Source organism: Oncorhynchus clarkii, chromosome 2 (genome assembly GCF_045791955.1).
Source record: "Oncorhynchus clarkii lewisi isolate Uvic-CL-2024 chromosome 2, UVic_Ocla_1.0, whole genome shotgun sequence".
Classification (NCBI taxonomy): Eukaryota; Metazoa; Chordata; class Actinopteri; order Salmoniformes; family Salmonidae; genus Oncorhynchus; species Oncorhynchus clarkii.
In genome coordinates this window covers 66,288,662-66,303,955 of record NC_092148.1, presented here as the reverse complement: position 1 = coordinate 66,303,955, position 15,294 = coordinate 66,288,662, and the positions used below count along the sequence as shown (strand labels likewise).

At 40.9% G+C, this 15,294-nt stretch overlaps 1 pseudogene; it reads right to left on the bottom strand.

Annotated features, from left to right (window-relative positions):
* Positions 1 to 6,985, bottom strand: LOC139377923 (sodium/nucleoside cotransporter 1-like; annotated as a pseudogene).
* Between the last annotated feature and the right edge of the window lie 8,309 nt (positions 6,986 to 15,294).

Here is a 15,294-nt window from a genome sequence, read left to right as displayed (position 1 = left end):
TTAAGGTATGTGGAGCTGCCTGGAGCATACCTCAAATGTGATAGAGGGAAATCCAACCAGGCCTCCCAGCCAGCCAAGAGATGCATTGATGAATGCCAGTATCGCAAGGAATGCTATCAAGTTGGCAGCTATATTAGCAACAAGGCCTATTGATGTAGATGCTCCACTGCTAGCTTCTTCCAAAATGTTCTGTTCATCACTGGGGAGTTAAGACAGCCTAATATGAACCACAGAAAGTATATTATATATACAACAAAATGCAGGGGAATGTAAAAAAATCGGTAAATGGCAAACACATACACACAAACACAAAACACAAAAACACATACCCACAAGCCACTTTGATATTTTCCTCTGATGTAAATTTGCTCTCTTCTGTCTCCGGATAGGACAGCTTGGAGATTGCCAAGGCACATGGGGCAGCCATTACAGAGGCAGATATCAGAGGATGCATCAATCTGTGGGGCATTGAGCAATCTCAATCTCACATAACGATGAAGATCAGTCACATTAAAATTAACTGAGACAAAAGATGAAAAACTGGGTGCTGTAACGATATTCGTCTTCCTCTAATGAGGAGTATGAAGGATCGGACATATATGCATTGTGGTACGTGTCCATGTTGATAATTTATTAACTTCGAACACCAAAAACTAAATAACAAGGAGAATGAACGAAAACAATACAGTTCTGTCTGGTGAAGACACAGAGACAGAAAACAATCACCCACAACTAAAATGGGGAAAACAAGCTACCTAAGTATGATTCTCAATCAGAGACAACGAATGACACCTGCCTCTGATTGAGAACCATACCAGGCCAAACACATAAATACTACCTAGAAAAAAGAACATAGACTACCCACCCCAACTCACGCCCTGACCCAACTAACACAAAAACATAATAAAGGAACTAAGGTCAGAACGTGACAGGTGCATTGGAGGGATGACTCTTTGGTCTTACCCCAAATGAGATGAATGCACCCATCACACTTCCTGCAATGGTAACAAAGCCTCCAACCATGACAGCATGCACTTCAGATTTGGTCATGTCCTTCAAATAGGGGCGAATCAGCAATGGCGCTTCAGTCTGATGAAGAAAACATTATAAAGAGGAATGCTTTAATAAATAATTCTACACAGCAAGTGGATAGAATCAGCTAAGCCTAACCAAGTTGATTTAATGTTTAACGGATGCCCCGCTTCACATTATTTTTAAATAATGATTGGAACTATTAATTTGAATCGATTAATTTACGAAATAATTTGACAAAATGAACGATTACCATACAAATATTTGTAAACGGCTGAAGCAAGCACACACATTTTCTACAGGAAATGTACCTTATTTAGTTTAGCCCTATTTATCTTACCTTAGAAGTGTTTAATTGAATTGTAATGTCCCATAAATTGAATGCCCAAATCAACTTGAAGTATCTACAAAACAAGTTTTGCAGCCACATAATCCAAAACAAAGGCTAGCTAAATATTTTATACCTAAAATGACTGTTCTCAATAAACAAATGAATAATTTGATTCACATGATTTGAGCAGTCATGGTGGACTGAATTATGTGAATCAAATTAATCATTTGTTGAACTGAGTTACAGTTCATATAAGGAAATCAGTCAATTGAAATACATTTGTTAGGCCCTAATTAGTTAAGAACAAATTCTTATTTACAATGACGGCCTGGGAACAGTGGGTTAACTGCCTTATTCAGGTGAGAACGACAGATTTTTACCTTGTCAGCTCGGGGATTCGATCTAGCAACCTTTCAGTTACTGGCCCAATACTCCAATCCCTAGGCTACCTGCTGCCCCGATATTGGTGGGAACTGGAACACACTGTTGTACATGTCGATCCAGAGCATCCCTAACATGCTAAATGGGTGATGTCTGGTGAGTATGCAGGCTATGGAATAACTGGGACATTTTCAGCTTCCAGGAATTGTGTTCAGATCCTTGCGACATGGGAATGTGTATTATCATGCTGAAACATGAGGTGAAGAAGGCGGATGAATTGTACGACATTGGGCTTCAGAATCTCGTCACAGTATCTCTGTGCATTCAAATTGCCATTGGTAAAATCAAATTGTGTTCGTTGTCCGTAGCTTATGCCAGACTATATCATAACCCCACCGCTACCATGGGGCACTCTGTTCACAACGTTGACATCAGCAAACCGCTTGCCCACACGACGCCGTCTGCCATTTGCCCGGTTTTTTGGGCTTAATGTTTGAAGCTCTCTTACCTTAATGATGAGCCATTGCATTATTCCAAGGAAATAAAGAACTGACATCACACTGCTGAAGAATATCACAATGGGCAAAGCCTGGAGAAGGAACAGGGACATATATTGATCAATCCTGGATTCATTATCAAATAAATAAATGTTTCTAGTACATCTACTGAACTATTGCTCACTGACCTGAAATGCGAAGATGTCGGATACTAGTGGTCCAAAAACAAATGATGACCCGTGTTTTGTGTAGTTTTTTAAATTTTAAAAACGAGGGAAAAGATGATTGTCTTCTCATTTGTATTCATGTCAACAATGAGGCTCATAGTTTGTCATTCCATGCAACTAGCTACAATTGTTACTTACATAATACTGTCTCATATCAATGGTTAAGACAAAATAGCAGTTTTAGATTAGAGAGTCTGTAGATTAGAGAGTCTGCCAGGTCACAGTTGTAAATGAGAACTTGTTCTCAACTGGCCTACCTGGTTAAATAAAGGTAAAATAAAAATAAATAAATAAAAAAGTGGTTGTAAATAGCTCCATGGGCAATCTATGAGATTTCACTGTGCCTCATAAAAGAGGAACCTCCCAGATACAAGGACAATTTCCAGGTAGTTAAGGTTTACTTCTTTAAGATAAGGAGATAAGGAGCAGTTCAGCAACAAGGATACCTGCACTTGCTCTCCAAGCCATTGGAAGGCTGTGAGTCCTGGCTCTGTCCTTATGACAAACAGTCCGATACAGAATTGTAAACCAAGACCCCAAAAAACTGACCTCCATGCCACCTGAAACAGAGAAAAACAAACACACTTGACATACTCTTCAAACAATGTTTGGATATGTATTATTGTTTAACAAGTGATTCTCCATAAATTGGTGAGTCAATGGAAGGAATTACTAGGCGTAACTGGTAAAAGACATACAAGGCCAAAGGAAGTCCACAGCAAATTCAAAGTCTAAAGAAAACAGTCATAGATAAGTGGTTATAACCAATCATGTGTTATTAAAGGTAGACATGCAGGAAAGCCTCGCCACTCTCATCCTGTGATGGGATCGGAGCGATCTGCTGTGATGTTAAGCTTACCTCTGTCCTGTGGGCTGAGAAGATGAAAATGACTAGAATGAACAAGCAGACCCCTCCAAATGAGATAAGCTGCTCTGGTCGCTTGCTTGTGTCCACAACGAGCCAAGTCACTAGCAGGACCAGCACCACAACAACGAAAACTCTAAAGAACCCACAACAGACTCTCAGTCAACAGAGGAAAATACACTCACCAAATTAATTCATTTTCTCAGACCATTTAAAGTGTCCATATTAAATAGCTTCTTACCCTATTATCCATCCCCGGAAATTGTTGAAGCATCTTTGAGCTGGTATGAAACATTTGGTTATGCTATCTCCATGGTATGTCTTCACAAGGTCATAGGCTTTGGAGACAACTGCCAAACTGGTGAGGACCACAAGGGCAATGGCCCTCTCAAAGTCTACTATGCATGCTGTGATGAAGTATGCCACATAGCCTGTGATATAGAAACAAAGGTAATATCAAAAGAGCATCACATTGTTGTGATGAGAAATTGTCAGGGGACTGATTCTTAGAACATTTCACTTTCATAGGATAATTCATAGGATAATTCATAGGATAATTCATAGGATAATTCATAGGATAATTCATAGGATAATTCATAGGATAATAGTCTGTGTGACGAATGCTATGTTGCAAAATACTGTGTCGGGACATATACACTGCCTCTCTTGAGAAATCTTGTCATAAATTAACAGACAAGTTCAAGAGAAGCTTTAATCAGTTTCTCAGACAATCCTTGACGTAGGCATGCACGTGGCAAGTGTTGGGATTGATTTATTGATAGACCATTTAAAATAAATATTAGATTAGAGGCATTCTGTTTACTTTGGAAACCAAATAATTAACTTTGCCCATTCAGCAAAAATAAATAACAGATATGATTTTAGACTTAGGCCTAACCATGTAATAACATCCAATATGCAATGGTTGATTAGACATAGCTGACTTTGTTAGGGTTAAATTCCTACTAAAGAGTCCATACAGTATAGTGGATTATCCTAGATGGTCTATCTGGTAAACACTCCACCCTATCCTCTATATTATTATGTCGTAAGTAGAAAAACAGAAGACCTAGCCCTTTTTTCTCCAGTACAACCATAACATACATTTTACATGTCTCATAAAAGTGCTCTTTGAAAAAAATATGACACATTTAAAAAGCTTTAGACAAATATGTACTTAAAAATGTCATCTAAAAGATTGCCTATTTTTTTCAAGTCACAAACGCAGTGCTGTTTGCTTCTGTAAACAAGATGCCAGTGTGGCACAATACAAATTCTGTTATGTTGGTTTGTATGGACAGTGTAGACAAATATTTTTATAACTTAACCCAAGATAGACCATAGCCTGTCCTTTCTTAGTCCACTCTGTACGTAACAGATTCTAGTTTTGGGAACAGAAAACTGTATTGAGATCAAATGTTTCATTAATCAGAAAATGTGCATAATGTTGGTCAAAATCCATCTCTCTCCATCTCCTATCACTGCTGGCCACTAGGCTTCCTCTCATCACCATATTTTGTAGTGAGTGGATAGATTCACACTTATACATCCGGTGAAATATCTGGCTCATTGTTCTGTGCTATAACTGCAGTCCAGATTATATACGCTATTGGCTTCAATAGGCCGTTTAGTTGTTTTTCAACTATACAAACTCATTTCACTTAAAGGGTTTTGTCAATTAACTCGTGGATACCATTTGTATGTCTCTGTATGCAGTTTGAAAGAAGTTGCTAACTAGTGCTAGTACAATTGCTATTTAGCGTGCTAGTAGATACCCATAGACTTCCAGTCATTGCGCTAACACTAATTACGGCATATGGAACTACCTTAAACTTCCTTCATGCTGGACAGAGACAAAAATTGTATCCACGACTTCATCTGACTCTTGGGAAGTAGATACAAATCCCATTACCAAAATCCCAAAGTACAGTGCCTTGCGAAAGTATTCGGCCCTCTTGAACTTTGCAACCTTTTGCCACATTTCAGGCTTCAAACATAAAGATATAAACTGTATTTTTTTGTGAAGAATCAACAACAAGTGGGACACAATCATGAAGTGGAACGACATTTATTGGATATTTCAAACTTTTTTAACAAATCAAAAACTTAAAAATTGGGCGTGCAAAATTATTCAGCCCCCTTAAGTTAATACTTTGTAGCGCCACCTTTTGCTGCGATTACAGCTGTAAGTCGCTTGGGGTATGTCTCTATCAGTTTTGCACATCGAGAGACTGACATTTTTTTCCCATTCCTCCTTGCAAAACAGCTCAAGCTCAATGAGGTTGGATGGAGAGTATTTGTGAACAGCAGTTTTCAGTTCTTTCCACAGATTCTCGATTAGATTCAGGTCTGGACTTTGACTTGGCCATTCTAACACCTGGATATGTTTATTTTTGAACCATTCCATTGTAGATTTTGCTTTTTGTTTTGGATCATTGTCTTGTTGGAAGACAAATCTCCGTCCCAGTGTCAGGTCTTTTGCAGACTCCATCAGGTTTTCTTCCAGAATGGTCCTGTATTTGGCTCCATCCATCTTCCCATCAATTTTAACCATCTTCCCTGTCCCTGCTGAAGAAAAGCAGGCCCAAACCATGATGCTGCCACCACCATGTTTGACAGTGGGGATGGTGTGTTCAGGGTCATGAGCTGTGTTGCTTTTACGCCAAACACGCCAACGTTTTGCATTGTTGCCAAAAAGTTCAAATTTGGTTTCATCTGACCAGAGCACCTTCTTCCACATGTTTGGTGTGTCTCCCAGGTGGCTTGTGGCAAACTTTAAACAACACTTTTTATGGATATCTTTAAGAAATGGCTTTCTTCTTGCCACTCTTCCATAAAGGCCAGATTTGTGCAATATACGACTGATTGTTGTCCTATGGACAGAGTCTCCCACCTCAGCTGTAGATCTCTGCAGTTCATCCAGAGTGATCATGGGCCTCTTGGCTGCATCTCTGATCAGTCTTCTCCTTGTATGAGCTGAAAGTTTAGAGGGACGGCCAGGTCTTGGTAGATTTGCAGTGGTCTGATACTCCTTCCATTTCAATATTATCGCTTGCACAGTGCTCCTTGGGATGTTTAAAGCTTGGGAAATCTTTTTGTATCCAAATCCGGCTTTAAACTTCTTCACAACAGTATCTCGGACCTGCCTGGTGTGTTCCTTGTTCTTCATGATGCTCTCTGCGCTTTTAACGGACCTCTGAGACTATCACAGTGCAGGTGCATTTATACGGAGACTTGATTACACACAGGTGGATTGTATTTATCATCATTAGTCATTTAGGTCAACATTGGATCATTCAGAGATCCTCACTGAACTTCTGGAGAGAGTTTGCTGCACTGAAAGTAAAGGGGCTGAATAATAATAATTTTGCACGCCCAAGTTTTCAGTTTTTGATTTGTTAAAAAAGTTTGAAATATCCAATAAATGTCGTTCCACTTCATGATTGTGTCCCACTTGTTGTTGATTCTTCACAAAAAAATACAGTTTTATATCTTTATGTTTGAAGCCTGAAATGTGGCAAAAGGTCGCAAAGTTCAAGGGGGCCGAATACTTTCGCAAGGCACTGTATCCCTTTAATATTCATAATTTGTTTGGAAAGCTGGATATGTACATCTCACATTTGAAAGAAGCATAGGAGAAAACCAGTTCCATGAGTGCATCTAAGGACAGCTATTTGTTCTACTCATTACTGCTCACAACTAAAACAGTCTCAGACATCCGACAAAGTGACAAAGTGCTACGGAAATGGAGACAATCTAGCTGAACCGCATAAAAATCAACTGGCCCTCAAGCCATTCCAGAGTAGGATGAGAAATTGAGAATACATTACTGGTCATTTAAAAGTAAGCTCTGGCGATGTTCACTGGCTATTAAGCCATATTTGAAGACAATGAAATGTATTAACAGGTGTTAATGACCACATTTATGGATTTTGCTGCAATTAAATTGAGAAGGTCATGAGTCACTGATTTGGTCTCACCTAAGTGTCCTTTAGCAAATGATTCCAAGTAAATAGCGTATGATTCATACAATTTCCTTGTATTGTTTATAGATACATTTATAAGCAATACATTAACTAACGGCATGATTTGACACATTTTTCTATAGTCTCCAACGGTCCTGTTTTTAATGTATTAGAAGCAACATTTTATGACATAGTAGCCATTGTAGAAAAAGCACCATGTGTAATAAAAGATTCCAATAACCAGAATTGGTCTGGCAAATTCAGTTGCCCATTGCCAATCTATTTTGAGGCCCAGGGTGTGCTCAATGTGTTAAGATGTTCACAGAAGCAGTTATGGAGCTTAGCATCTAATGTCTAATGCAGTTCTGCTATCAAAAATTGAAATTTGCCCTCAAAAATGTGTAATTTTAATAAGATTGATTAGTGTTCATCCACTGAAAGTCAAATCCTAGCATGAACTGGTCATAAGACACCAACATAATGTTATTCATAAAGAATCAGTGAAATACATTAATGTGCAAAGACTGCACTGTTTACATCATCTGGCCTTTAGCAGCCTGGATAAGATATCCAGAGACCTATTCAAAACAGCTGAGATTTCACACAATTGAAACATCTATTCAAACCAAAGATTCAAGGCCCATTTAACCTAGAGGAATCAATCAGAGGCTATAGATATTATTTATTTGAATGTTTTTATTTAACCAGATGTCACGAAGAGATTTACATATTTTCACAAGCTAAGTATAGAATGCTGTTCATCGACTACAGCTCAGCATTTAACAAACTTGTCATTAAGCTCGAGACCCTGGGTCTCGACCCCGCCCTGTGCAACTGGGTCCTGGACTTCCCGACGGGCCGCCCTCAGTTGGTGAATGTAGGAAACAACAGCTCCACCTGCTAGAGGAATTTAACTCCTACAGTGGGGAGAACAAGTATTTGATACACTGCCGATTTTGCAGGTTTTCCTACTTACAAAGCATGTAGAGGTCTATAATTTTTTATCATAGGTACACTTCAACTGAATCTAAAACAAAATCCAGAAAATCACATTGTATGATTTTAAGTAATTAATTTGCATTTTATTTCATGACATAAGTTTTTGATACATCAGAAAAGCAAAACGTAATATTTGGTACAGAAACCTTTGTTTGCAATTACAGAGATCATACGTTTCCTGTAGTTCTTGACCAGGTTTGCACACACTGCAGCAGGGATTTTGGCCCACTCCTCCACACAGACCTTCTCCAGATCCTTCAGGTTTCGGGGCTGTCGCTGGGCAATACGGACATTCAGCTCCCTCCAAAGATTTTCTATTGGGTTCAGGTCTGGAGACTGGCTAGGCCACTCCAGGACCTTGAGATGCTTCCTTCGGAGCCACTCCTTAGTTGCCCTGGCTGTGTGTTTCGGGTCGTTGTCATGCTGGAAGACCCAGCCACGACCCATCTTCAATGCTCTTACTGAGGGAAGGTATGGGGCGATACATGGCCCCATCCTCCCCTCAATACGGTGCAGTCGTCCTGTCCCCTTTGCAGAAAAGCATCCCCAAAGAATGATGTTTCCACCTCCATGCTTCACGGTTGGGATGGTGTTCTTGGGGTTGTATCCTTCTTCTTCCTCCAAACACGGCGAGTGGAGTTTAGAACAAAAAGCTTTATTTTTGTCTCATCAGTCCACATGACCTTCTCCCATTCCTCCTCTGGATCATCCAGATGGTCATTGGCAAACTTCAGTCAGGCCTGGACATGCGCTGGCTTGAGCAGGGTGACCTTGTGTGCACTGCAGGATTTTAATCCATGACTGCGTAGTGTGTTACTAATGGTTTTCTTTGAGACTGTAGTCCCAGCTCTCTTCAGGTCATTGACCAGGTCCTGCCATGTAGTTCTGGGCTCATCTCATCTCAAATGTATATACTGTACTCTATACCATCTACTGCATCTTGCCTATGTCGTTCGGCCATCACTCACCCATATATATTTTTTATGTACATATTCTTATTCATTCCTTTACACTTGTGGGTACAAGGTAGTTGTTGTGAAATTGTTAGATTTCTTGTTAGATATTACTCCATGGTCGGAACTAGAAGCACAAGCATTTCGCTACACTCGCATCAACATCTGCTAATTGTGACAAATTAAATTTGATTTGATTTTATATTTTTTAGGTGAGTCCTGGCCAAGAAAGCAGCATGTATATGTATATGCATGAGACATAACATAATGAATTGACGTTAAACCAGTGCAAAAAGCATTAAAAAACGAATGAGGTTTCATAGCAGTGAATAGCTACAGTAAAGCTGCATTTTACTCAAAAACATTTTCAATTGGCACCCTCACCACCCAACCTGGTCTCAAAGCATTTTGTATTTTTCTGTATGTAAATCAAAGATACTGGTATGATATGGTACATAAGACAGGTGGTTACTTATGGCAAAAACGAAAGGAGGGTGAATGTTCGGAGCTGGGTGTATAGCGCAAACATCTAGCATCCCAAAGGTTGTGAGTTCAAATCTCATCTCGGATAACTTTAGCATTTTATCTAATTAGCACATTGTCAACTACTTACTACTTTTTAGCTACTTCGCAACTACTGAACATGCTAGCTAATCCTTCCCCTATCCCTTTACGTACAAATAATATGAAATGCTCTGAGACAAAGTTGCTCCACCTACCACCGCCAGTACCTGCCCTAGAACACAACACACACCAGCAACCTAGACTCTAGACAAACACCCCCAGCTAAAATCCAAAATCCCCCCAAAAATCGCCCCAAGAAAAGGCAAAGGTTATGAAAGGCTTCAGGTTTACATTTGCGTGTTTGAGACAGATTGATAGTAAAACACATTAACACGAGTATACAAATGACGATGTGGATCTCAGTTAATCAATCTACTTTCACTGGATGGCTCACACGTTCTAAAGAAGCCTATAGGACTACAACTTTGCTTTCACAGAGACTAGGCTACTACTACGCTAAATAGCTGACGATTACAAAAACAGACCAAAAACAGTGACAAACAAAACTTCTGATGAAAGAAAGAGAACAGTTAGCCACTGCATTTACAAATACACAGTGAATATGAGTAGAAATGCAAATACATCAACTTAAACACAGGAAGCACCAGCGCCTCAGTCAATAAAAAAGTGGAAGATGACGCAGATGCTAAGCTACAGGACTGTTTTGCCTGCACAGACAGGATTATGTTCCCGGGATTCCTCCGATGGCATTGAGGAGTACACCACATCCGTCACTGGCTTCATCAATAAGTGCATTGATGACGTCATCCCCACAGTGACTGTACGTACATACCCCAACCAGAAGCCATGGATTACAGGCAACATCCTCACTGAGCTAAAGGGTAGAGCTGCAGCTTTCATGGAGCGGGACTCTAACTCAGAAGCTTATAAGAAATTCCGCTATGCTCAGCTCAGCGTTCAACACCATTGTGCCCTCAAAGTTCATCACTAAGCTAAGAAACCCCTCTGCAACTGGATCCTGGACTTCCTGACGGGCCGCCCCCTGCTGATCCTCAACACGGAGACCACTCAGGGGTGTGTGCTCAGTCCCCTCCTGCACTCCCTGTTCACTCAAGAATGCACGGCCAGGCACGACTCCAACACCATCATTAAGTTTGCCGACGACACAACAGTGGTGAAAAGCTAATATACATGCTTTTGTCACTTCTAGATTAGACTACTGTAATCCTCTACTCTCCAGCTACGCGGATAAAGCACTAAATAAACTTTCATTATGCTAAATACGGCTGATAAAATCTTGACTAGAATCCCCCAAAATGTATCATATTACTCCAGTGCTAGCCTCTCTACACTGGCTTCCTGTTAAGGCTTGGGCTGATTTCAAGGTTTTACTATTAATCTACATAGCATTACATGGACTTGCTCCTACCTATCTTTCCGATTTGGTCCTGCCATGCGTACTGTACGCTACGGTCACAAGAGGCAGGCCTCCTTATTGTGCCAAGAATATCTAAGCAAACAGTTGGAGGCAGGGCTTTCTCCTATAGTGCTCAATTTGTATGGAATGGTCTGCCTATCCATGTGAGAGATGCAGACTCGCCCAGGGGTGCAGTCTGGCCCAGGGGTACAAAGGTGAACGGCAACGCACTGGAGTGACAAACCGCCCTTGCTGTCTCTGCCTGGGCGGCTCCCCTCCCTCCACTGGGAATCTCTGCCTCTCACCCTATTATGGGGGCTGAGTCACTTACCAGCGCTCTTCCATGCAGTCCCTATGAATGGTGCGTCACGTTGTGCCAGGTTTTTTTTGCTATACTCAACTTGAGTGGGTTGAATCACTGACGTGATCTTCCTGGATGGTTTCAAGGCCTCTCGGGCTCGTGCGGTGGAGGAGATCTTCGTGGGCTATACTCAGCCTTGTCTCAGGGTAGTAAGTTGGTGGTCTGTTGATATACCTCTAGCGGTGTGGGGGCTGTGCTTTGGCAAAGTAGGTGGGGTTATGTCCTGCCTGGTTGGACCTGTCCGGGATATCGTCGGACAGGGCCACAGTGTACCCACCTAACGATATCCCCTGACAGGGCCACAGTGTCCCCCGACCTCCCCCTGTCTCAGCCTCCAGTGTCTATGCTGCAAAAGTCTATGTGCCGGGGGGTGTGGCTCAGTCTGTCCTATCTGGTGAAATTCTTCTGTCTTATCTGGTGTCCTATGTGAACTTAAGTATGCTCCCTCTAATTCTCCCATCTCTATCTCTCTCTCCCCCCTCCCGGAGGACATGAGCCCTATAACCAAGCCTCAGAACTATCTGGCCTGATAACTCCTGGCTGTCCCCGTCCCCAGTCCAACTGTTCGTGCTGCTGATTAAGCTTCTGCTGTTTTGCCCGTGGCTATGGAACACTGACCTGACCTGTTCACAAGAGGTGCTACCTTGACGTGCTGCTGCTCCAGTTTCAACTGTTCTGCTTGTGGCAGTGGAATCCTGACCTGTTCACCGGACGTGATACCTTATCCCGGACTTGCTGTTTTCAACTCTCTCTCTCTCTCTCTCTCTCTCTCTCTCTCTCTCGCTCTCTAACGCACCTGCTGTGTCAACTGCTGAATGCTCGACTATGAAAAGCCATCTGGCATATACTCCTGAGGTCCTGTTGCACCCTTGACAACCACTGTGTTTATTATTTGACCCTGCTGGTCATCTATGAACATTTGAACATCTTGAAGAATGATTTGGCCTTAAATGGCCATGTACTCTTATAATCTCCACCCGGCACAGCCAGAAGAGGACTGGCCACCCATCAGAGCCTAGTTCCTCTCTAGGTTTCTTCCTAGGTTCCTGCCATTCTAGGGAGTTTTTCCTACCCGCCGTGCTTCTACATCTGCATTGCTTGCTGTTTGGAGCTTTAGGCCGGGCTTTTGTATAAGCACTTTGTGACAGCTGCTGATATAAAAAGGGCTTTATAAATACATTTGATTTGTTTTGATTTATGCTTTTATGCTGTTTGAACTGTCTGTTATTTAGGGTCCCATTGGAAACACTGACCAAAATTGGGATTCCTCACCAGGAGGGATCAACCAATGAAGTTTTCTGTGGCTAATAAAACAATTTTCCACCACCATTTTCAGATTTTCAGACACCTTATGATGTTGCACACCCTTGGCTGTTGTCGGAAAATCTGAAAATGGTTGTGTAAAAATTTTGTTTTAAGACAATACACATATTTGTCCTGTTTCTTTTCAGATGGCACACCATTAACTGCCCTGTGATTCGCTGTCCATGTATAGGCTATAGCCTACTCTACTCTACAGAAAGCCAGCATGTGCAGGCGGGAGCGGAATTAAGAAATCGGTCCCGCGCATACTTCTATTGTGTACCATGACAGTGAAGCCTGTAATGTTAGAGCTGTTTATTGCTGTGTCCATGTGAAAGGTAGGGAATTAGCGGGAGAAACTGACAGATCAATAATGTTACATTACCATAGTGACTAATAAAAGTCACATTTCACTGAAATAACGTCAGAATTTCAATCTTCAATCCTTTGGCTGATAGTTTCATCCTTTGATTCAGGTCTAGTCTGATTGAGACAAAAGAATAGCTAATGTTAGCCAACTTTTGGCCAGCTCTCTCTCTAGCTGGTACATCAACTGGCGAAAGCTAGCCAAGTTTACTTCTGAAACAGGACAAAACAAAGGCTACAAACCATTTCTATACAAACAGCAGCTGTTAGATAGTAATAATAGCCACCTCAAATCTATATCTAACAGATAGCTGGAAGCTAAAAACTGACCTGGCTGTGGTAGCTACTAGCTAGCATAGCTAATTAATTCATCTCAATTCAGAGGGGATGAAACATTAGCTAACATTACATGTTAGTTACAATACTAGCTCAGCACTGGGAATAAATACTAGTTTTGTTTAAAAGATCAGTTAACTAAAGAGTAGCCAGTTTCCGCTCTGCTTGATTTTACAACAATTTAGAACACCTACTCAGTCAAGGGTTTTTCTTTATTTTTACTATTTTATATATTATAGAATAAGTGAAGACATCAAAATTATGAAATAACACATATGGAATCATGTAGTAACCAGAAAGGTGTTAAACAAATCAAAATATAATTTATAAATCTTTAAATAGCCACCCTTTGCCTTGATGACAGCTTTGCACATGCTTGGCATTCTCTCAACCAGCTTCATGAGGTAGTCAGTCACCTGGAATGCATTTAAATTAACAGGTGTGCCTTCTTAAAGGTTAATTTGTGGAATTTGAGCCAATTAGTTGTGTTGTGACAAGGTAGAGGGGTATACAGAAGATAGCCCTATTTGGTAAAAGACCAAGTCAATATTATGGCAAGAATAACTCAAATAAGCAAAGAGACAGTCCATCATTACTTTAAAATCTCTACAGGATCAGTGTCCCCCCCATGGGAGGGTTAAGCTAACATAGGCTAATGTGATTAGCATGAGGTTGTAAGTAACATAAACATTTCCCAGGACATAGACATATCTGATATGGGCAGAAAGCTTAAACTCTTGTTCATCTAACTGCACTGTCCAATTTACAGTAGCTATTACAGTGAAATAATACCTTAATATTGTTTGAGGAGAGTGCACAATTATGAACATGAAAATGCATGAATAAACCAATTAGGCACATTTGGGCAGTGTTGATACAACATTTTTACAGATATTCAATAGTTCATTGGATCAGTCAAAAAATTTGCACATACACTGCTGCCATCTAGTGGTCAAAAATATTTATTTGGATTATGTTTTACCGTATCTAATGTGTTGATGTTGAGATGTGTCTGTTTTTCCTACATTAACTTCACATTTCCACAAACTTCAAAGTGTTTCCTTTCAATGGTATCAAGAATATGCATATCTTTGCTTCAGGTCCTGAGCTACAGGCAGTTAGATTTGGGTATGTCATTTTAGGCGAAATTTCATTAGAGTTCCAAGCCTCAGAAATTGCAGCCCAAAATAAATGCTTCACAGAGTAAAAGTAACAGACACATCTCAACATCAATTGTTCGGAGGAGACTATGAATCAGGCCTTCATGGTCGAAGTGCTGCAAAGAAACCACTACTTAAGGACACCAATAAGAAGAAGAAACTTGCTTGGGACAAGAAACACGAGCAATGGACATGGGACCGGTGGAAATGTGTCCTTTGGTCTGGAGTCCAAATTGGAGATTTTTGGATCCAACCGCTGTGTCTTTGTGAGACGCTGTGTGGGTGAACGGATGATCTCTGCATGTGTGGTTCCCACCGTAAAGCATGGAGGAGGAGGTGTTATGGTGTGGCAGTGCTTTGCTGGTGATACTGTCTGTGATTTATTTAGAATTCAAGGCACACTTAACCAGCATGGCTACCACAGCCCTCTGCAGCGATACGCCATCCCATCTGCTTTGCGCTTAATGGGACTATAATTTATTTTTCAACAGGACAATGGCCCAACACACCTCCAGGCTGTGTAAGGGTTATTTTACCAAGAAGGAGAGTGATGGACTGCTGCATTAGATGACCTGGC